Source organism: Corvus brachyrhynchos, unplaced genomic scaffold (genome assembly GCF_000691975.1).
Source record: "Corvus brachyrhynchos isolate BGI_N302 unplaced genomic scaffold, ASM69197v1 scaffold10, whole genome shotgun sequence".
Taxonomy (NCBI): domain Eukaryota; kingdom Metazoa; phylum Chordata; class Aves; order Passeriformes; family Corvidae; genus Corvus; species Corvus brachyrhynchos.
The window spans coordinates 9,581,978-9,590,560 of record NW_008236180.1 but is presented as its reverse complement, the minus strand read 5'-3'; the positions used below and the strand labels follow the sequence as shown (position 1 = coordinate 9,590,560).

The following is an 8,583-nucleotide window of genomic DNA, read 5'->3' as shown; positions in this document are numbered from 1 at the left end:
AACCCCTCCTGCCCACCCCGCCTGCCAGCGGGCTGGAGCCGCGGGACGGACCCTGGGCCGGGGAGGGACCTGCCGAGCCCGGGAGGGGAGCGACACAGGGACACACACAGAGCACACAGACAGGCAGCAGTCACACCCTACCTTGATCCATAGACCTCATGATGTGGTGGTAGTGTACCAGCCTGCAGGCAGTTTCTCGCTGCATCAGGAATTAAAAAAAAAAAAAAAAAATCAAAAGCAGAAAAAAATTTAAAAAAAACAAGAAAAGAAAATCTCCTTTAAACCATGTTCAACCAGTGCCGCCCGGACAGAGGGAACCCCTCTTGCTCGCCTCCTCAGTAAGTGTTTGGAGGTGCAAAGAGGGATCCGAACTGGGCTGAGCTTGTTCCTGAAGTGAAGTCAGTTCTCTGCTCTGAGATGAGGGTTACTAGAGAGGGAAAGGCCACTTCCTTCCCTGCTCCGAGTGTTTATAGTCTTTGAATGCTGTAAAATAACGGGATTCCCTCACTGTTTCCTCCTGTTTATCCCAGTGCCATGGAAACCCCTGGATCGCCTCCATCTCCCAAACTGAGGGCTTTCCTGCAACTTCACACTCAGGAATCCATGACGTCTCCCAGCTCCGGGCCAAGGCAGCTCTGCGGCTTTCTCAGTCTGCAGCACAAGCACTTAATTGTTGAGCAGAAAGTTAGAGAGCGAGTAAGAAAGAAATATGGATGATGTTAAAAATCCCAGTGTGTGCTTTTTAAACAAAACTTGCAGGAACTGCAAAGCCTTTCAAAGCAACGGGGCTTCTGTGCAGAAGTTTTCCTTCTTCCCAGCAGAGACAAGCTCAGGCTGCTGCTGCTGCTTTTACCTTTGAATAAATCATTCAGAAAAGCGAAGTCCCCAGCTTATATTTATGTCTTTTAAATTCACCAGCACCCTATTAATACCCATCTTGTTACTGGCACAGGTTTTGGCTTCTAATTACCATTGGCTCAATTCTTCATACGAAGACAAAAAGAAAAATTAAAAATCGGTGAATTTGTTTAGTGGTGTTTCACAGACCTCTCTCTGTTCCTATTTTTAGATCAATTTAGGAAAGGAGCAACCCCATGGATTTCCACTGATACACGTGGAGCTTAGCAAGAATGAAATAGCCAAGGAAGCCTCCGAAACCAAGACAACCCGCGTGTGTTTACATGTCCTATGTATAAACAGGAAAATAAAGCAAAAGAAAACAGGAAAATAAAGCCGGGGATGTCATGAACTGCGGCTGTCTCACAATGTATGGTTTTCACTGGTGTGTAAGGAGCATCTGCCTCTCGCTTCGGCGCTGGGCTCTGTGTCTCCCTGCGGCTGCACTTGCACAGAAGTTTTCCCAGCAGGGATGAAGAAGTCACATATATATATAAACGACACTCCGGGGAGGGTGGGAGCTCTGCCGCCCCTCGGGGAGCGCTGCCGGGGTCAGCCGGAGCCCCGGGTGAGTCACGGCAGCCGGACTTGGCCGGGTGAGCGCGGAGGGCTGCCTGGCACCCGCCCCGCATTTCCATTTTTCACTCCCTCGCTCCCCAAATCGACTCGAAGGAGGTATCGCAATCAAACTTTCTGCTGCTCGGGTTTGTTGTCCTGCAGGCTAGCAACTGCAGGCAGCCCGGGGAAACTCAGCGCACCTCACTTTCCTATCCTTTGTCATCTTTGGACACGTCGGGGCGGAAATACCTTCCCCAGCCCCGTGGGCCCGTTATGCAACCGGCTTCCCCCGGGGAGAGGGGCAGCCCCGGCCCGGGAACCCCGGGGGCCGCAGCTCCCCCTGAACCCCTCAGCGAGACCCCCTGGCACCCCTCGGCTCTCGGGGAGCCTTTTCCTCCCCGTCCCCCAGGGCTGAGCCGATCTCCCGTGAGGATATTCCTGCCTGAGCCCTGGATGGCGGGGAAGCACCGAAAAGTGGCACCTGACCCTCAGGCTCGTACCTGGAGGCTTTTCCCATTCTCAGCCCTCTCCACGAGCAGTGCGAAGCCACGAGCGAGGTCCCGCAAGCCCCGGCGCTGCTCGGCAGCGGCCCCGGCCCCAGGTACCGCACCTGAGCTCCCCGCCGGCTCTGAGCATCCACCAGCGGCATCGGCAAAATGGGAATCACCTGATCCCTGTTTGGAAACGGTTAAGGGAGACCGAGGCCCCCGCTTTGCGAGGAGAGCAAAACGATTTTAATTAATTTCTAGTCGGGAGAAATAAGTAATTAACCCAACTTCTACCCTCACCACCCCAGCTCCTCACTGCGGTTCTGACCAGTCGCCCCAGCATCCCCTGTTGGAATTGCACTGGGAAGAGCAGAGAACAGCTGGGACAGGGGCTTCAGGCGAGGGGGAGCTGGGAAGGGGCAAACTGGGGGCGAGCAGCCGCGTGCAGCGGGGGCCCCACAGGCTGGGGGAGCCGAGGGCACCTGGCGGTGCCAAGGGAATCCCAGAGCGAGCGGAGAATGGGCCACCCCGACGGAAAGCTCGGCCTCCTCCCACGCGGAGCTGCGGCGGGGGAGCAGCCCCGGCTCCGCGGTTCTGGGCACACAGGTTGGCTGCCCTGGGCTGCACCGTTTAAAAATACAATGTCTTTCTTTTAATAGCTCGGTTTGATCGGCTCCCGCTAGTTCACATGACAGGGTTTTCCTAAAATATCTTCTTCCACTAAGTTTTTTCCAACTTAAAACTGCTGAATCCTGCTACCCAAATTAAACTCAGTGCAACGCGAAAAAAAATAATAAATAAATAAAGAAGTGAAAGAGGGCTGGCGGCTGCCTCCGGACTAGCATTCCCCAAACCAGCATATGACACAACTGTCAGATTTCCAAGGCTTTTGGAGAGTTCAGCGAGAGAATCGTGTCCTCCACTGGCTGCAGCTTCCCCGCTGAGTTAAACTTTCCTGACGGAACCTTTCTCCATCTGGCCGCGGCTCCAGCGCGTTGTGAGCGGCCGCGGAGGAGAGGGGGATGTAGTTCAAGTCTTATATAACTGTGCAAGCTGGATGCGGGGGCAGAGACTTTCCCTAGAAACGAGAGATTTTTATATATATATAGTTATTTTTAGCTTCCCTTTTCAAAGGAAGGCCAAATACCTCCGACTTTCCTTTGCTTTCTTATTTTGGTATCACTAAGGGATTTTATTTTTGGAGGTAAGGAGCTATTAATAGCTAATATTTTTAGCTATTTATTCCCTCTTTAGGAGAATACTTCCTCTTCCTTTTAGGGGCACATTCTGGACTGCATCCCTACCCCCCAAAAACAGACCCAGCTCCCCCCCGTGCCCATGGCACCTTCTGGGGTGTGCCCAGCGGATGCCTGGCTTTGGGGACAGGGGAGAGGTGCATCTGCTGGCGCTGACCCCGAGCAGCTCCCTGGCTCGGGGGATGGATTTGGAAGCTGAACTTGTCCCCGGGAACAGCCCGGCCGGTCCTCACCGCCGGGCTCGCAGCCCAGGAGGCCGAGCGAGGAGCTCCCTGCCCGGCAGAGCAGAGCAGAGCAGGCAGCCGGGGGAGCGGCAGCGGGCCCGGGGGGCTCGGGGGGTCTGGGGAGCTGGGTCCCGGGGGTCTTGGCCCCGGGGGGGTCCCTGATTTCCCCTGGCAGCCGCCCACAGCATTGCCCTGCCGGAGGATGAGCCTCCCTGCCCGGCTCCACGCAGGCATTTAGCATTATTTTTATTTCTCATGCTCTTCAGGAGATAAGGCATCAAGGCTTCCTGAGGATGTGCTCTCAGGCCATTGGGGCAGCTGCCTGGATTTTATCATCAGAGACTTCATGGAGACATCTCTGTTTTCCACTTGCAAAAGGTATTTCAGTCTCACAGCAACAATAAGTATTTTTGACAAAAGCTGCTCGCCCTTCCAAAGTAAATACTGCTCTCCCCGGTGTGCCCTCGCACACGAGGCTCCCGGAGCAGCCTCCACACGGCCCTGCCGTGCTGAGCAGGGATTCCCACACTCGGGCTGTGTCCTCACTGCACCTCCCGGCTCCCAGGGCCTCAGCACGGCCCCAGCTGTGCCCAGGTCCTGCACTCCGGCACCTCCCTCCCCTTCCCGAGCAGTCCCGGAGCATCCTCACTGCATGGGACCACTTCAGGCTCACTGCTGCTGATGCACTTGTCTAAAGACCAAATTCACCCACTTGATGAAGTTACAGTGTCTGATATTGCAGTGAGCTCCACGTGGCCCAGGGAATCCACCCACACAGAGCTCTCCAGGTCTGGAAGCAGAACTGCATGAGTTTTCCCCAAATGAGAACTTGCTTTTCATCTACCATTGAAAATTCTGCTTTGGAAAGAGGTCTCCAACCAACAGCCATGAGTCGGAAATACCAATTCTTCTACTTAGCCCTGGATTTTCAGCCCCAGCTACCTGGAAAATTCCCATTATTGGTTATATCAGGAGTAGAACTGGCTCGTGAACCCCCTTCCCTTTGGATAGCACAGGAGGAAAAGGGAGCAGAAGAAACAACAAGGCCAGGTCGTGCAGGTCCACAGGCACCTGCTGGATCAGCCTATGGCAGCCCTGGAGCTGCTCTGGCCAGTGCCCATCCCTGGGGCACAGAACACCCGGATTTCCGTCCTGCCTGCTCTGTCCAGTGGAGCTGGACACCACAGAGAGCTGTCCCTAAATTTCACTGGCTACAGCAGCACAAGGAAAGAGCTGTTTCCTTTTGCACCTTGCTCCCAGCTCACGGAAGGGTTTATGGAATGAGAACAGCATCATTAATTAATCCATTTTTTCCACACAAATTCAGAGGGAATTGTAGTTCAGAGTGATATTCCTGAACCTAAAGACAGCCAACCACCCACTGTCAGGGCACTGGCAAAAATGTGTATAAATTGATAGCATTAATTTCAGTTACATTGAGACATAGGTTGGTTTAATAATAATAATAAACCCACAAATTAATCAAGTTAAACACCTGTGCATTAGGTTCAGGATGGAAACACTGATGCAGTCATTCATTATATCATATGATGGCTAAACTAAATAAAGATAATAAAGAAAGGTTATGACTGTTTTGAAAAGGTGCTTTAGTCCTTTCATATCAGCGCCAGGGCAAAGGAATCTGATATTATGTCCTGAACAGAATTTAGAATTCATTACTGGGGCTCTGGCCACACCCGGCAGCTAATCTAGAATTTCACACATTTAATGAACTTCATACTTGAAATATGTGGTCTGTAAAATCTGATTTACACTGTTGTTAAAATAGCTGGTGTTTGAAAGAGAATATATTTTAAACTATGTATTTGTGCACAAAGTTTGTTGTGTTTTTTTCTTTCCAAAAACCCCAAACCCGGTCATTAATTCACCCCAACACGTATAAACCCTTCCCCACAGTGTAATTTCTGCTGCAGTATTTCTTTCAGCACCTCAGATTTACTCCCCACGTTTCTTTAGGAGCCAACTGCATGCAGTTATGCAGAGGGGCAGAGAGCCCCCAGTGCGACCGTAGGCACTTCAGTCCCTAAGTTAACCTGACAGGCCAGCCCGTGATGGAGTGCAGGGTCTGTAATTAGTCCTTACCTGCCACCACCATAAACCTCTGCATTAGGTCAGGCCTTGCCTGGGCCGGACCCTGCAATCCCGGCTCACTGAAGCGTGTCAGCTTTTTATTGGATGTTAACACCTGATATTTCCTGCAGGCTCCGGTTTTACTGAGGGCTTTGTGGCATTCCGTTCTTCAGGGCTGGAAGGGCAGCAGGAGCTGAGGGAAGGACGAGTGGGAGCTCTGTAAATCAGCGCTGGCCCGGGCTCCTGATGGGGAGAGATCACAAGGACGCTGCAGGAAACGGTTGTCACTCACGTGTGAAATACAAGAGGTTTCTTTCTTTTGAAGGCAATTTATGGAGAACACGGCACCTGTAAGAATTAGTTCCACACTTCAGTAATGAGCACTGGCAAGAATTCAACTCGGGCTCGAACAAAACACAAGGATTGTGTGAGGGGGTGGGTGGGTGTTTCTTTACACCAGCCCCGGGTCTTCCACCGAGACACCAACGCTGTGCTCACGTTCCACCTGCTTTGGGAAGGTCCTCGCCTTAGGGGTTAGTGCCGCAAATCGAGATTTCGCTCAGAGAATTTGTTTTCTGGAGTGTCTCTAGGAAAGATCAGGTATTAAAATCTGACAGAGGGAATGCTGATCCTTATAAATGTGCCTTTCATTCCAAACCTTAATCTCGGATTTACAAAGGTGCAGAGGAGTTCTGCCTCTGTGGGCCCCATCCCTTGCCTTTCCCACAGCGTTTTTGAGTGCTGTTTCTCCCCCTGGCAGTGACACCTTTGCTGTTGGAGCAGGAAAATGCTTCAGTGAGACCATTACTGGGCATTTGATCTATTCTTATTTTTAGTAGGAGTCCTGATCAATGGCAATTTGCATCACTTTTTGACAAGTCACGGGTTGGTGACATCTGTACGGAACCAATCTGAGGGGACCTGGTTCAGACCCAGCAGAGGCAGCACAGGACAGGCACAGAAATGCAACACCTCCAGCACAGCTCTTTTGGAGCAGATGTGAAGCACAGGAGTCAATCTGCTGCCTGCCAACAGCACAAGGCCAGGGCATCCCTGTGTCCCAGTGCCACCAAGATGTGCCCCAGGGGACTCCTGAGCTGGCTGAGCACAATCCCTCAGTACAGCCCACTCACCTCCACTCATGCTCTCAATTTATCCTGTGGGTATCTCTACTTTTACCCTGGTAAACAACTTTCTGGATATGGTTAAGCTCCTCAGAGTGTACGTTTAAAATAAAATCTGTTTCACATAAAAGGACAAATGAGAATGACTATTACCCCCATCTTTACTGCGTTAAATTCTTTTGCACAGATTGTTCTTGTTACTACTCCTTTCTGAGAGCGAATCTGAAGCGCAGACAACATTCTGCCTTACGTGGACAATTCCAGCCAGCCAAGAGCGGGAGGCTTTAAAGTGGGAACACAGAGATTTTTAAAGCCCTTTTTTGTAACCCGCTCAGGTCTTGGGCCACAAAGGGAGGAACAGCAGCCGAGGGAAGGACATTCTTCTCAAGGCCAGATCCTGCAAGAGGCTCATCACCTCTAACTTCAGTTACAGCAGCAAAATTCCAGAGATCCACCACGTAGCCTAGAGAGCCCCACAGCATCCAGAGAGTTTTAAGGCCAGCAAATGCTCATCGCCTAAGGAAGCCACAGCATCAGCTTTGAAACTGCCCTTGAACAGGTGCTGGAGCAGCACTGGTGCTGTTGGTAAGTGCTGGCACACTCCAGGTTTCCCCTGATTTCCTGTGCAGTTGCAGTGGTGCCTTTCCTGCTGCTCCCACTCGGAGTCTCACAGCTCCCACAGGCTCCCACGTGTAACATTTATCACAGATGTGATTGGGATCTGCGGTTCCAGGTGGGAGACAGAAGAATCCACTGGAATGTTTGGATTGGGGTTTATCAACTCCCAATCGGAAGGACAGGTTTTTAAAGCCTGCAATCACACTCCTCATTTAAAACCAGACATCTGAACACTCTGTGGAAGAAGGAACTTTCCTGTAGGATTGACTCCCATGTTTAAGGTGCTGAGAAAGTCTAATCATCAAAACAAAAATATTTTTCTGCTTTCTGTGCTCTGCCTGCAGGGCCAGCCCAGACCACTGGTTCACTCTGGCCCCATCTCCTACCTGGGAAAGAGGAACGGGAGCAGTTCCCCCCCTCTAGTGAAGATTTAAGACAAAATTTAATGCCACAGCAGTGCAGGGGAGAAGAGGCAGTGCAGGTGTCGTGACTTGAGCCATCAGAAGGTGAAGACAGAGCAGGTCTCCGAGGTTTTCCTCTCTCCAATGGTTTATGGTGCAGGGAAGCCTCCACAGCTCCGTCAGGCTCAGGGCCAGAGCGAGACACCCAATTACAGCCAGCACCTCCTCTTTCTTCTCATAAAAAAGGAAAAACAAAGACACACCAGTGCATGATACAACCACAATTTGAAAAACAAGGCCACTGGCATTCCTTGGTAAAGCCTAGACTGAAAACTTACCCCAGGATGCATGATCTTCCAAAAATCTGCCAGCCCCTGCAGTGTTCAAACTTCTTGCATGACCACAGCCACATGAAGAATGAAATGAAACCCCATGGAAATCTTTGACATTTCTACTATTATGCAATGTTTGGGTTAAAAAAAAATTACTGAAATTCTCCTTCCCTTCCAGAGTGAGTTTAGAAAAACTATTTCTAGCTTTTTTTAATTACACATTTCACCATTAAAAAGAAACTGTCCATAAATTAAAGGAACCACTAACCAGGGCTTATGTAACTCATTTAGAGTGGGAAATTGGTAACACTTGGGAGCAAAGTCTGTTCCTGTGATTTCTGGAGTCTACACCATTCATTTGATGTGTGCAAACATCACAAAAATGCTTTATTTAATATTTGCATAGACTATGCCAAAAAGAAGTCAAGTCATTGAAAAGGGCATCCGTGTCCTATAGAATCCAAAAGAAACTCCCATAGATGTTCACTGATCCGAGGGATAGTTTATCTCTGCTTTCATTAAACAGTCTCCCAAGTCAGAGATTTGCTTTATCCAACTGCATGTTAAATTTTTTTTCTTTTAGGAGTGTTTATG

At 50.4% G+C, this 8,583-nt stretch overlaps 1 protein-coding gene across 1 annotated transcript in view; it reads right to left on the bottom strand.

Moving 5' to 3' along the window:
• Positions 1-450, bottom strand: part of NFATC2 (nuclear factor of activated T-cells 2) — an 82,260-nt gene extending 81,810 nt beyond the window's left edge. Inside the window, exon 1 of the mRNA XM_017735041.1 lies at positions 142-450. The gene's annotated coding sequence lies outside the window, so the exon portion shown is untranslated. The remainder of the gene's footprint in view (positions 1-141) is intronic.
• Between the last annotated feature and the right edge of the window lie 8,133 nt (positions 451-8,583).